Below are 15,954 nucleotides of genomic sequence, written 5' to 3'. Positions count from 1 at the left end.
GGCCCTAAAAACACGTGGCATGTTTTGGTTTCAAATAGCGTCATGATTTTGAAAGCGGTCCCCATAACACTTCTCTCCCCCCAAAAAAATTCGAGAGGATCCCTCCAGGAACACTGATCAATATAAGAAAATGACTTCCTGTTTATTGAGATCATTTGAAGCCTTTGTCTCGAAAAGCAGTAGTTTGACTGCTTCTAGTCATAGAATATAAGTCCAATATGAGTGAAGTTGTATTGTCCTTAAGAAATGATATTTAGAAAGAGGTCTTTTTATTTATAAATATTCCTTTCATCAAGATCTTCGAGCAACCGGAAAATAACAGTCTTCGGTATATTGCACGTCAGCTCGGCTTTCAGTCGTTCCAGTGCAATAACGCCAGTTTTCTAGCTGTTTATTGCCATATATACAATGGCGAATAACTATTTCCGAAAAGAAAAACAGACAAATAAATAAATTAATATTAAATGATAATTCAAGGAACCAACGAAGTAAACTTGAGTAGCAGCAGATTGATACAAGAGCGGATACGCAACGTAGGGCACAGCAACGTGCTCTCCACGACGCCTTGCGTTTCTCAGTTGTCCCCACTAGCAGAAACAAACATATGTTACTAAAAATAAAAGTAGGAAACGTTAAGATTGTTTTAAGTATGCGGTGATTCCCCACTGTTTAAATTGTATTTTCTAAATCAATCGTGTTTCGATGTATGACGAGTCCACAGTCCCAAGTCCCCATAATAAAGACTTGTTTGTTAGGTGATGTTTTCCTATATAATGCGAAGCAAGGCACGTTACTGTGTGTAGTCCCAACTCATAAATCTCTCTCGCACCAATGAATAGCGCACCAATTAGCTAAAAAAGTGCTCCGTCTTAATTGATTTCATTCTAATAATAATAATAACAATAATAATAATAATAATAATAATAATTTATCTAACGCTATTCAGCCACTCTTTCATAGCGCTTTACAATGATTATGTTAACGTAGAACCAAAAAGTTAAAAAATAAAATACCGAGATAAATTTGTTAGAAAGCTAAAAAATATATATACATTGTACAAGAAATGAAAGTTAAAAATCTAAAATCTAAAAATACTAAGATAAAATTACAGATAATGAAGGATATAAAAAACGTGTATTAAACTAGAAGATAAAAATCATAGGATTCTTTTCTTTAAGAAGATAAGTCTTTAAATGTCTTTTAAAAATAGCGATTGATGGAGATTTACGAACGCTAAGAGGCAAGTCAGAATCCATTGCCTTGGCGCAGCAACGCCCGATCTCCATAAGTCTTTAGTTTAACCAGTGGCACAGTGAGTAGCTTTTGCCCACTGGAGCGTAAAGACCAAGAGCACGTACGATGGCTCAGGAGACTAGAAATATAAGATGGTGCTTTGCCATTGAGTGCTTCATAGACTATTAACAGGAGCTTAAAAATAATACGTGAATGTAGGGGGAGCCAGTGTAGCTTGAACATTATTGGGGTAATCGAATCATACTTTCTTTTTGACGTAACAATGCGAGCTGCCGTATTCTGAACACGCTGTAATGTACAAACTAAGTATTTTGGAATACCATGTAGAAGTGAGTTACAGGATCTTACAGTAGTCAATCTTAGAACTAACATGAGCATGAATCAGAATTTGAGCAGAGTCCTGGGTGAGATATAACCGAATCTTTGATATATTCCCCCTGAGATGATAATTTGCCTCACTATATACCTTTTTTACATGTTGTTCCATGCAAAATCAATTGTCTATGATGACTCCTAGGTTACGTACAGACAACTTAGGAGCAATGAACTCATCTCCAACCCGAACACATGTAAAATTTGGTCTATTTCGAAATTTGAAGCTAATGACGACAAGTTTAGTTGTTTCAATAGGTTTTTTTCCGGAGTTGCCAATCGATAAAAATCGGTATCGATAAAAATCTATAGCAATCAAGTGTTTTGTATCGATCGATAACGGAAATCGGTGAAAATCGATAACTTAAATTGCTGTGTCAAATCGATATTATCGATTTTTCATGATTTTAACGATTTATAACGGTAAGTCCGACATTGTTGTTTTTTGGCATAAGTTAAATATTACAGCTGAGAAAACACATCCACGAGTAACAACTGATCAACAAACATGAAAAGAAATGTGGAAACCATTACAGACACGAGATTCTCTCTAGAACCGTGACCCTTTGTACATAATAACAAAAAAGGTTCAATTTAGATACTTTCGCAGTTCTTGCAGGTAAGTCAGTACCACGAGAAATACAACCTTACATAAAAGATTCCCACCCGAATCTCAGACATCCTCTAAATAGTCGAAGGGATGCCTGAAATTCAGGCTAAAAGATTTCCCTAAATACCTTTTCACCGTTTTCCGTTATCGATCGATAAAATCACTTGATCGCTAACGATTTTTATCGATTTCGAATTTTATTTACCGGCTACTTCGGAAAGTAAGTACACGCGGAACTGAAGTTATTTAGAAAGGGTGGCAGATCTAAATCGTGAAAAAACTGGGCGCTTCTAGTACAAACCTGGCCAATATTGGCCATCAAAAGAAGACTTTAAAGTGGGTCTTAAAGAAAAGATGAGATTTTTTAAAGCTTTTTTTAAGTTATAATACATTGTTTGATCCTTCGACACTTAATTGCAGCTCAATTGTCAACAAATTCACTGTTTGCATGAAATCATTTTTTCTTGTGAATGAACAGAAGAACAGAATGATGTACCTTCCGATATAAATCGATGGAATCGGTAAAATCTACATAAACCGATAAACGAAACGAGTGTGTCATCGATTTCTACCGACTGATCGATACGATCGATATTGATAAAATCAGATTTACCGATTTTTCGATTTTTTTACAGATTTTTGATAAATCGATACCGAGTTTTATCGATTGACTACTCCGGGGTTTTTTAGACATCCATCCACATTCAACACATCGTTCAACACGCAACTTTGCATCAGCACAACAATCAGTATTGAAGGAAATATATAGTTGCGTGTCATCAGCGTACAGATGGTATAGCAAGTCATGTTTTTGATGATATCTGCAATCGGCGCAGTATAGACAAGGTACAGTAGTGGGCTCAGTATAGACCCCACGCAACAATTCTGTCTACTTGCTATTAATATTTGGGTACTGAATCCTATGGGGGAAAACTATAGCTGCAACTATAAACAACAACTCAAAGCGTATGCAACGATAATTCTGATTGTATCTTCATTAGAATGTAACAAGTAACATAAATTTTTAGAACAAACTTATGAACTTCGCTTGAAATTTGTTTAAAAAACTGAAAGTCCAAACTGCAAAAATTGGCAAACACAGCGGTCTCAAGCAATGCATGCTGTACAATTTAGGCCCTGTTGACACTAATGCGTTTTCGTTGTCGAACAAAAAGCGCCTCGATCGATCCGCGTCTACACCACCGTTTTGATGCGTTTTCGACTTTCCATAACACTAAAACGTTCGAAAAAGATAGAATTACACGTTGTGACATAAGTTGAACTCTATGCACATGCTATTTCGCCACCTTATTATAACAGTAATAAATTACAGGAATCAGTTGGATTATATAGCAAGAAAGCCCAAAGAACAATGAGGCTTATACAACGAGGGCTTTCCCTATTAAATTACAAATTTAAGATAAACGTAATGGTAATTTAACTGAACGGTAAACGTTTTGAGAAACAATAATACGAAGGAAAAAGGTACATTAAAAAAAAAAAAAAAAAGAGAGAAAACGCATACATTTAAAAGGTAACGACCCAGTATTATATTGAAACATTATTTTACCTATTTCTGCTAGATACATATCATTTAGCGGTAAGATACAAAGATTCTTAAATATTGGGTCTGTATGAGCACCATAACAAGATTTGCTGATGACTCTCATAGCTCGTTTTTGCAGCAGTACGGGGCGTTTCACTATGAATAATTAGTAGGATAGGTCGATCCCCACACACTTACGCAATACTGCAAATAGGGATGAATAAAGGAGAAATAGAGTGTACCTAGAATTACATACATACATACACACATACACGCATACATGACACGCGTGAAAAACGCAGTGCGCATGCGTGCCTTCCCTGCTTCCGGCGCGAATTTGCATGTGCCTCCCCCAATCGAAATTATACGCGATACCAAAACAAACTAGATTCCGGCCGCGAAATTCAAAAAAGTAAGCTCCACACACAAAAGATAAGCTTAGAATTTCACGAACACAAAGTTTATTAATTGCTTTAGTTTCTCTCTTTTGCACCACATACTTTCTTCCTTGCACTAAAGGCGAAAATAATGTTTGAAAGTCCACGCTCGCTCTGGCAGCACTTCGCTGTAGCCATTGTTGCTGTTTTGGTCATCATGTCGCTGAGCTCGGTCAATGCGAACAACGAAAACGACCAATGCATGCTAAGTGGAAAAACAAGGACGGAAAAACCTTGTACTGGACGACTTTACCAGTTAGTTATGTTAGTTTAAGTAATTTTTTGTTGTGCTTAATACTAGAACCGGCTGCAAACCATTAAACATATCAAACATTCATAAGTGTTTTTCAATTTAAATGGGGAAGATTTTGCAAATTTTAATTATTGAAAATAGGGACCTTGCGCATGCGCAGACGTTTTACACGCGTGTCCGCATACATACTTTATTGTTACCTCCCCAAAGGGGCTTTTCAGGAATAATGATTACATATATTACATTTTTTAAATAACTAATTACAAAACTTAACCTAATACCAATTACAATGTTAGCTAATTACTAATTACAATGTTTTTAAACTTAACTAAGAAGTATTTGACAAAATTATCTAAAAGCTGGCTCCTTAAGGAACGTTTAAAAAGTTTTTCAGATGGGCTTAATTTAAGAAAAGATTCTTAATTGTTCGAAAGCTTAACAGTCCTGTAAAAGGTTCTCTGTCCGGAGGCTGTTCTGAAGAGAGGGATGTTTAGCTTTTGGCTACTCCAAGTTGCTCGTTCGCTAACTTAGTCACGGGTAGTAAATTGGGATGTACGCAAAGCATATTTGTAAAGGTAAAAGATAAAAAACCTAATAATTGATTCACTTAATACATTGGGTAGATGAACAATGACCTTCGTATTGAACAAATTGTTTTCTGCTGAAAAGATAACTTTTAAACCAATCTAGAGCAGTCCCGCGGACTCCATAATGTTTGCCTTTTCCTAATAGAATTTTAGATTAATTGTATCAAAAGCCTTGGAAAGGTCAAGGAAAATGCCGACAGTATATTCTCCATTATCAATAGCTGAAGAAATTTTGTCATATAACTGGATAAGTGCTAGAGAGGCCGAGTGGTTTTTCCTAAATCCGAACTGGTTTTTAGACAAGATACCAAGTATTTAAAAAGTTTAGAGGACGGCTATATATTACACGTTCAAATAACTTGAAAAATATAGATAGAACGAACACGGGTCTATGATTACTAAAACTACTTTTATAACCAGTCTTAAATATCGGATTACACGCGCTATTTTAGGCTGGTCAGGTACAACACCTGAGCTAACAGAAAGATTGATAATGTGGCAAAAGGATCAGAAACCATTATTAAGTCAATTGTCTCCTTGACAATACCAATTGGGATGTTATCATAACCAGCTGCAATTCCGGCCCGAAGAGAATTGCTAATATTGATTATTTTATACTAATTGTGTCAATGACAAAATGCTTGAATCTGATTGGTTCTTAACAGCCCATATTTATAGCTTAATTTTAATTGTAACTCCAAACCTGTCCTATATGACCTGTCCGATTACCAGAAGCTAGTAATCGGAAAGAACCAATGAAAATCAAGTATTAAATGCCACTAGCCAATGACATTTAGCTGCATAGCACATGATAACCAATCACAATCAATGAAAAAATAGTGACCCGGTAAGCTGTTCATGATCTTCAACTGGAAACTGGATGAAACTAACTAGTCCAGTGACTTTTATTAAGATATTGTTTCTTTAGGCTTTGACTGCTTGTTAAATACAAAAAAAATACATCATGCGGTTGGGCTTCCACATTCCAATAATTTCAACCAAAGTTGTAACCGATCATTTTTTTGCCAAATGGAATCTTTCTCTTACATTAATAAATACTTCAACACTGTGGTTTTCACATTTTGTTAGTGACACAATTAATTGGTAATAGGAATTCCTCTCATACAATTCGTAGGTAATCGGGCTCGTAATTTCAAATCGGCTTACTCCCTGAATTGTACTCGCTCAGTCCAATTACACGTATCCACTAAAAGATAGTTACCAAAACATTCTGAGAGCTAATTTAAAAAGTGTCACTTTTGTCTAACGCTCGGAGAGCAGCATAGAGTAAAATGTCCCACGGACTGCAACATACTTTCAAAATGAAACATATGCTCCTTGCAACTGCGGGATCCTATTTTCCACAGGTTATGTTTATCGCTGGGAGGAATATTATTGGTACCGAAGTTTAGAGGAAGCATACCACGTAGCCATGTTCATCAGTTTTTCCAGAAGTACTATTCCTTTCTGGTACTGATCTGCTAAAGGACTGTAATGTCAATGGTGACACATATGCACCAGAATCGTTCCGTTGTTCTGGAACAGGAGGAGGTATATTACTGTATTCTGACCTGTTACTATTTAAGTACTTTGGTTCTACGTCATCAAAAGAAGTTATCAAAACAGGCTGCCCTTGGTTTCCAGGAAATTCAAACGATTCTTTGTCAGTTAATGAAATATTGTTTTGTTGCAAAGGGGTATCGTCCAACATGTTTCTTAGTGGTAAGGTTTGCAGTGGTCTTGTAACAGGTTCCTTCCTGAAACGCCGATTTGAGGCCTGACCGAAAGGCTTCTCTATTGTCTGGGCTTCCCTGGTGTCTGGCTCTACATCGTTTGAAACCTCTTGTGATGTGGCCCTTGGATGTTTACTCACATTCATATTTCGTTCTGGATGCAACTGAGCCGGAGATGCTGAACTTTCACTTGGGTCAGTTGCTGACCTGCACTCAGAGGGAAGGGGTGATCGTCCCTCCTGCGTGGAAATCATTGCGTCGTTATCACGTGATTGAACTACAGAACCTTCTTGAGACATTTCTAGAACATCGGGATCTTCATATTCCACTGACAAAGTAGGAGTTGGTGCGCGAGGACGCTGACGGAGAACTTCATTTTTAGCATCAATTATATTCTCTGTGGACAAGCTACTTTTCTTGTCGTTAGATAAACGTTTCCTGAATCTGCGTCTTCTTTGCCATATCGCCTTTAAAGCATAAAAGAATGAAAGAATAAAAAAAGATTATTAAAGAAACGAACAAACGGAAATGAGAGTGCTATGTATTATTTGATTTATTGATTTGAGCGATTCAGCTATTTAAATGTCTGGGAAATTATTGATTGTGGCAAAAGGGGTAACTGTAGGGAAGACCTGTTCAGTAAGGTTGCTAAAGTACTTGAGCAGGTTATCTTGCATATTTTCGGACTAAAACGATTCATTTTCACAAGAGGCTATACAGTTCGTGATGCGAGCTAAGGTACACGTAAAGATACGTTGCTATGCACGGTGGTTTGTTCGTGGGCGCACAGGACTGCCTAGCTGACAAGTGACAAATAAGTACGCATGCGTCTATTCAAAATCTTATATCGGCGTACCGTTGCAGCCCTAGTATACTTGGTGCTGATGATCCCTTAAAAATGTATTGAAACGGAAATATTATAGCGGAGCTCCATAGCTAAGTAAATCTACACATCCCAGAAAATTTGGTAATCACGTGACTGTACACCGCCCGCCCGCCCGTCCGTACGCACCACAGAGTGACCCATGTCCAATCTCACACTTTCTAGCTAGTTTGGGAGCACAGGAAAACTGATATTGCCCACATATTGCAAATCAATGTTGTGATCAATTGACAGCTGACAGGGTATCCGCTGACCAGTATCACGTGATCGTATCACGGGCTCAGGTGTCGTTGACCCATCAAGGTCGAGTATTTTTTGAAGTTATCTGCTGACAAGTTACTAGTCTTCAAATGATTGCAGCCTCAAGTTTATTTTCTTAAATTCATATAAAATATGTTGTGTTTATGTGCCACACAATAAAAATTTTGAATTCAAAGTGACGTCGGATACGAAAATTCAGGCAGCTATTACAGGCAGGGAAGACAGTTGCTTTTAACTTCTCGCCATGGTCACGCGTTGGTCACGCTCTACGTTCAATTTTTATGCTCTGATTCGTCAAAATTTGACAGGTGAGTTCATGCGCAAACTTTTATGCAGCATACATCTTGAAACTTGTTTACTTTGACAGCTGACGCTGAGAGAGTTTTGTGTCAACTTGTGATGTTTTTAACTGTCTTTTTCCACTGGGTGTACCAAATGAAATTCAGCTTCTATCAAGAGTCTTCTGTTATTCATGGCTAGTTTGTTAATTGGGTTTCTGGTTGAGAAATGCGTTGCTTGTCAAAGTCGGAAATCCGATTTCGGATGGCATCGTTTTCGTTTTTCGCCTTGCTTGATGCTTGAGAGGGTTGAAAAGTATGAAGCGATTCTGGCCTTACTTGATAGCTTTCAGGAGTTGCATCTCGATCGAATGGTAAGCCTGAGTAATTATTGTCTTTGATGTTTGTTTTCTATATCTAATTTAAATGAAGTCGAGCGTAGTTGATGCGGCTATTTAGTTTATGCACGTTTGTAACATTTGAGAGATCTGACCGAGCAAGGTTTATATAAGCTTACAGAACTTTAAAAAGCCGTTAGCCGTTTCTTGCCTCGAGTTCATCTTTGAAAATAGCAAATACCGGGAAGCAGGCTTAAAACATAAACTTAAGCTTTAAGCTTGAAGACGCAGGATTTTTAGAGACACTTTAATACTTAATTGTATTCGTGAATGGAAATTGTTGTTTCTGTATATGTTTTACCGAATTATATTTCTTTTATTGATTGTTAGTAGTCTCTCTTACCGTTTGTTTTCAGTCGTTCATGAACATTGCTTGCAGGAGAACTCAAAATGCCGCGCGTATCAAACGGTCTAAAACCATTAAATAAAAAACAAACATAATAAGTTCTTTATTATGTTGAAGCGTAATTCTATTAATGTTCATTCAAACACTCAGCTCTCACTGCAAATTTGGCGCTAGCCAAAAGTGAGAATCGGCTTGCCATATAAGTGATTTTGAAATTTTTTTTAAAGGCTTCGCTGAAAGTCCACGCGTGCTTTGATCTCTCTGAATGTTAAATCAGTACAATTTGTATTGCAAAACTGTGAACTACTGCATTCTGTCCGACGTCTGTACGATAAAAACAGCGCCTCATAGTACTGGTTCACCTCAGATTTGATGTATAAAAAGTATAAAAGGTTGATTTACACGCCCCCCAGATTTGTTGGCAGGATTCTGTAAAGTTTAAAACTTGTCAAACGCCAAAAATTTGGCCTGATTTTTTTCCCAAGAATTTGTTTTCCAGGCCTAGTCTACTGTGATCAAGAGCCATTAGGGTTCTTAAATGTGATCGAAGATGACCGCGATTTTTTTTGTGTGTGTACATATAAGACTATCAACTCGATGTAAGTTTTGGTTTACTCTTGGACTATTTGCAAATCACCTTTCTCTAAAATCACTTAGCCTTTCCCTCAAATTCACATGAATGTGCTCTAAAGTCAATTGATTGGTGGAATACAAATTCATTGTTTGATTTAAATGATAAATTTATTAATGGGAGCTTCGCTTTTAGCCCTGGCTAGATCCATATATTATCAATTTCATGCCATCTCAAATTATTATAATGGGATATGTAGACCCGTTGAAGCCTTGCCATAGCGTTGTAATCCCTTAGACACGAGACTTGGCACTATTCTTATGTCTCTCTCCACCCAGGTGTACAACAAGTGTACTAGGACATACTTGTTTGAGGTAACCCTGCAAGGGACTGAGATCTTATCAGCGAATGGAGTACTTATACTCCAGTGTGTTTTATGCTTAAACAAGAACGCTCTTACAGCGACCTTCAGTCTCGCTCGTTTGGAGATTGGATCGGAAAAAAGAGGAGGCGATTAATTCTACACGAAACAGGATTTACGCTCTAAAGGTTTTTTACTTCATACTTTGTCGACGTCGATACTTTTTATTTGTTTCTGAATTGATTTAGTGCGCGTGTTAGCGACGACCGGAAATACTTCTTCTGTGGCAGGCTATACGCGTGTATAAACACACGAAAATTCAAGGGCCTCGATTCCAGAAAAATTACATCTTTGCCAGAGATCAAAAAAAGTGATTTAAATGGCACGTCATTTCAATCATCGCCGAAAATAAACCGCATGCTTATCACAAGATCCACTTGCAGTCAATGAAAGTTTATAACACCAGACCAGCGCAGTTTTACTAATTAAGATTCTTGTTTTTTTTTTTTTTTTTGACCACTCAGTAGTGTCCACTTGTTCCAAAGTAAATAACGCTTTGAAGCGATAGAAATCGTGAACCCACACGTTTCGGAAAAGCTCTAAATTACCTTATTATATGAAATTTTCGCGACACGTTAATTTCGCGAATTTCGCGATTTAAAAAAAATCGCGAAATTTAAGTGACGCGAAAATTAAATGTCGCGAAAATAACATGACGTTAAGATTAAGTGACTCACATTATGTCAATAATCAAAAAAGCGACTTTATTACCACTACAGACGTTTATAACAATCATTTTGAACTATTCTGTGGTAATGTTCTGGTCCACTTCATCACTACTGCTTTCCGTCTCCACTCCAGGTAGCACTTCTTTTGCACAATCCTCCTACTGTCCACTTACTGGCTCCTTGTATTGCTGTTCCACTAGTTGCTTAAGCCTTTCAATTGCTTCAACGTTCTTCGTAGATGCCTTCATTCTTACTGTCGCCTCTACAGGAATCTCCAAGCCTCCTTTTATGAGTGGCGATTGTCGAAATTAAGCGTGCGTCCTTTACTGTCACGAAGACATCTGCGCCTCTTGAAATAAGAAATCTTGTAAAACGGCTGATCTCACGTGGGAAATGACCAAGTGCAACTTTCGATGTTGGTTGTTTCTTTCATGGATGCTGGAAAGAACGTTTCCAACCTTAGGTTTCCATATCTCTTTATACACATGAAAGCCTTCCAGGCCGCAGGGAAAGGAATATTGTCAGGGGCACCCAATGAGAATATATTTCAAAACCACTTAAACATAGCATTGTTAAACGTATTTTACTACTTAAACGGTAGATATAGGCATATTTTTATCCCCTAAAAATTTTTCATCTGTTCGGATTTCCTAGCTGAAAGTCTAATGATGCGAAAATTATAGAGATCAAAACTTACCTTTTCGAAAATTTCAGCCAGAAAAAAGGCTTCCGAAAATTCTAGGTGACCTTTTTAGGGTAAAAATCCGTTAAAAATAGGCAAATATACCATTTTTTGGATGTTCGAAAATCCTAGGAGAGGCAGGCAAGCAAGAAATTTTACAACAAATGTTTCGAAAATTCTAGATCTCACATCGTCTTCCGAACAGATATTCTTCCCAAAGTTGTCGTTGGGTGCCCCTGTATTGTTACTGTTTCCATAATCAGTTGCGTTTCTGTTTATTTGGACATTGTTGATTAAGTTGTTTGATAAAATTCAGGGACATGTTAAATAACATTGACAAAGAAATAAAGTGTGTCTCACTCAAAAACGCGAAATAAAAGTGAGTCAAAATACTCAGGCAAGTGCAAAGTTTCGACGAGGGGAACCAACTTTGAGATTCCCTGAATTAAGATAATATATAGCTTTAGCCACTGCTAAAAGCGAAGCTCCCATTGATAAATTTATAACTTAAATCAAACAATAGTTTTGTATTCCAAGAATCAGTTAACTTAAGGGCACATTCAGGTGACTTTTGAGGGAAAAGCTAAGTGATTTTGGAGTGAAACAAATCTTGTATCGAGTTGATATAACCTTATATGTACACCCAAAAAATAGTCTTCGGTCGCATTTAAGAGCAATGATGGCTCTTGATCACAGTAGATAAGGCGTGCAAAACAAATTCTTGGAAAACAAATCAGACCGAATTTTTTGCGTTCGACAACTTTACAAATTCTTGCCAATAAATCTGGGTGCGTGCAAACCAATCTTCTATTTTTTATACACCACATCTGAGAAGAAAGAGTACTATGAGGCGCTGTTTTTATCATACAGACCTCGTACAAAATTCAGTATTTCACAATTTTTCAAGACAAATTGCATTCATTCAATATTCAGGACCATCGAGGCACGCGTGGACTTTTAATTAGCGAAACCGTTCAAAAAATTTCCAAAATCACCTATACGGCCAGCCGGTTCTAACTTTTGACAAGCGCCAAATTTGCGAAGAAATTTTAAAAGAGTTACGCTTCAACGTGATAAAGAATTTATTGAGTCTATTTTTTATTAACGGTTTTATAACGATGTGTAATCTTAAAAAGCGTTTGATACGCTTGGCATTTTGAGTACTCCTGCGAGCGATGTTATGAACGCCTGAAAACAAACGGCAAAGCGATGATAATTACACTTGAGACTACCAAAAATCAATAAAGAAAAATAATTCGATAGAACATTTACAGAGACAACAATTTTCATTCACGAAAACAAATGAGTATTTAAGTGTGTCTAAGAATCATCAAGTCTTTACCAGTAAGCTTAAAGTTTATGTTTTAAGCCGCCGGTTTCCCGGTATTGGCTGTTTTCAAAGATGAACTCACGAAAAGAAAATCGTTCAAAGCTTTCTTTCTACCCCCAAAATTATAACTAAATATTCTTCGGAAAGTTTTTTCTTTCTGTTTAAGGTGAATTAATATCGACTAAAGGCTTTTTAAAGTTCTGTAAGCTTAAGATTATATCAAACCTCATACTAGGTCAGATCAGTGTCTCAGTCAAATCTTAATACAAACGTGCATAAACTAGCTTCATTAACTGCGCAGCTGGACTTCATGAAATTAGATTTAAATACAATATTTATTCAGGCTTACCATATTTCGTGATGCAGCTCCTGAAAGCTATCAAGTAAGGCAAGGATCGCTTGAGCCTTTATAATTCTCGTACGCATCCAGCAAGGTGAAAAACAAAAACGATGCCATCCGAAATCGGATTATCGGCTTTGACAAGCGACGCATTTTTCAACCAAAAACCCAATAAACAAACCAGCCATGAATAAGAGAACACTCTTGATAGCAGCTGTATTTCATTTTGTACATCCAGTGGAAAAAAACATCACAAGTTGACTCAAAACCCTGTCAGCTTCAGCTGTCAAAGTAAACAACTTTCAAGATGCTGCATAAATTTTACGCATGAACTCACCTGTCAAATTTTAACCAATCAGAGCATAAAAATTGGACGTGGAGCGTGACCAACACGTGACCATGGTAAGAAAAGGTCTTCCCCGCCTGTATTTTAAAAAAACTGGCTGAATTTTTGCGTCTGAGGTCAGTTTGAAATCAAAATCGTAATAGTGCGGGGCGATACTGACATAAACACAACATATTTGATATGAATTTAAAACAAAAGTAAACGTGAGCCTGCGATCATTTGAAAACGAGTAAATTGTCAGCGGATAACTTCAAAAAAATACTCGACCTCGATGGGTCGACACCTGAGCCCGCGATTCGGTCAGGTGATAGTGGTCAGCGGATACCCTGTTTTGACAGCTGTCAGTTGATGACAAGATTGATATGCAATCAGCTTTCTCCTGGGCTCCCAAAGTAGCTAGAAAGTGTGAGAGTAAACATTGGTATTCCTGTGGTGCGGACGGACGGTCGGTCGGTCGGTCGGTCGGTCGGTCGGTCACGTGATTACCAAATTTTCTGGGATGGGTAGATTTCCTTAGCTATGGGGCTCCGCCCACGCGCGCGCTTCACGCGCGCGTGGAGCTCCGCTATGAATCAATACACAGAATGGAAGGGACTGTAAATGCTTACCAAAAGAGAAAGTGCTACTATGATGACAACACCAACAACAGTTATCCCGGCCAACGCACCAGCATAATTTTTGCCAAACCAATTCCCGCTTGGAACTAAATTTTCCTTTTTTGACTTGGTAGGAACGACACAGAGTGGCATCAGTTGGGCTGTTGTAAAATAGAAGAAAGTTAATAAGGTCAATTAAGATTATATCTACAACAGACAGAATAATAGGAGGTGGTCGTGGCGATGTTCATTCTTATTTTTAATTTTATGCCTGCACCTGCGAGCGGGCAAGATGAAGCACACAATGCTTTTCTGATTAATTCATAATTGCCCATTAGTCTCCAGCATGGCTTGCCTCTATCATCCAAGACATTAATATTATGAATAAAAGTATTGAATTCTTTAACTGCGTTGAGCCGTCCGTTGTTGTCTTTCAATGATTCAGGTAAAACAGATAAGGTAGACATTTGGTGCGAAGGCGATTCCTATTTTTTTCTAAGATTTCAATCACGTAGTTAATTGGTTATTCTTTAAGTGTTAAAAGCATCGGAAAAGGACTTAGTGTCCTCTAACCTTCTTTTCCTCTAAAGCAGACATCGGCACTTGCACAATACGGCTTCTTTAAGGGGACGTTGTCTTTATTGTACACACACCAGTAACAGCTGACTATTCCCTCGCACGTCTGAGAGCTGTTTCTTTCACTGCAGTGAGGATCAAAGCACTTGTCTAACGATAGTTTAGGGTCATGACACGTCTTTCCAGAGTGGAGTAGGCTGGGATTGCTTGTTTGTTGTGACTTAGGAGCTAGAGCTGGGCAGATCAGAAGACTGAAAGACAATAAGATGGCATCAAAGGCAAATGAACAGACGTAAAAACAAATCTATGCTACACAAAGTTTTTTTTAAGTGGCCCCTGTTAAAGTGATTGTACTGTTAGAAGAATTAATTGTAACTTTTACAAAATAATACGGTTGAGTCCATTTTGCATGCAATGTATGTATGTTGTTGTGTGTAATTTTTTGTTATATTTGAACTTAAATTATGTACTAATGCATTAGTGGCCTGCTGGGGAGTCAAAACTCACCTGCTGTTTGGGAACTGACTTTGGCAATATTCAAATTTGAGTGGAGAGGTACACGGACATTCACACTTTGTGGGTGGACGGAAACACTCGTTATTTGAAGAACAGGTACATGATTCAGCAGCACAAATTGAATCCCGCAAAGCGACTCCTGGGGAAAAATACGTCTCTGTAAGTGGGTAACACTTTCCAATCCTTTGGTACTTAGAACAGTACAATTTGATTTGATCACTTTTTCCCTCGCTACCTCTGTCGCTTTACGGAGTCATGTTAAGATGGGAAACTACAAAAGACTCTTGCTGCCCTCCTTAAGGGCAAGTCTAAAAAAAAATAGCAATAGTCCTAGCTTCTGACTAGTTCTTCATCGCAGTTGGAAAAATACAAAAGTCCCAGTTGTAGGAGTCATTGCCCTCAAAGCCAATGTGTGTAGCAGACGAGATGGGGGTGTTGGTTCTAGTCCACATCATCATGGAATTTCTGGTACCAAAAATCGTGTTTTTTTTTTAAGTGGTTTTCCATACAAACCCTTGTAAATTTGGACATTTTCAAACTGTTGTAAAATATTTCTTTGAGCATTATGGGGCTCAAATCTCTTTTTTATTCATTGGAAGCAATTTGAGCCCTTAAATGCGTAAGAGAAAGATTTAACGACAGTTAAAAAATGTCGGAATTTACAAGGATTTGTATAGGACACCACTCAGGCGTGACTGGGTGGCAAAAGCATGATTTTTCTCATACAAATCCTCCTTTTGAGATATATGACTGAAGATTCACAGGTTATTTACTTTTAATATGCTCTTTCACTTACTGCTAACAAAATTTTCCAAAAGCGATCTGTTTTCATGTTTACAGAAAATTCATCACGTGACTAACTATCGCAAAAGGCCTGTTCAAGTATATCTGGTAATTAGTTGACAGGTAGCCCAAGCTCGAAATATGAGCATCGGCGAACATCGGCATTG

The 15,954-nt window shown here is 37.7% G+C and overlaps 1 pseudogene; it reads right to left on the bottom strand.

Moving 5' to 3' along the window:
- Window positions 1-4,836: 4,836 nt before the first annotated feature.
- The window catches only part of LOC140923481 (VWFA and cache domain-containing protein 1-like), a 47,371-nt pseudogene continuing 36,253 nt past the window's right edge, over window positions 4,837-15,954 (bottom strand).

The sequence above is a fragment of the Porites lutea genome, chromosome 13, assembly GCF_958299795.1.
Source record: "Porites lutea chromosome 13, jaPorLute2.1, whole genome shotgun sequence".
Classification (NCBI taxonomy): domain Eukaryota; kingdom Metazoa; phylum Cnidaria; class Anthozoa; order Scleractinia; family Poritidae; genus Porites; species Porites lutea.
Note: the sequence above shows the minus strand (reverse complement) of the source record. Positions and strands in the feature narration are given on the sequence as shown.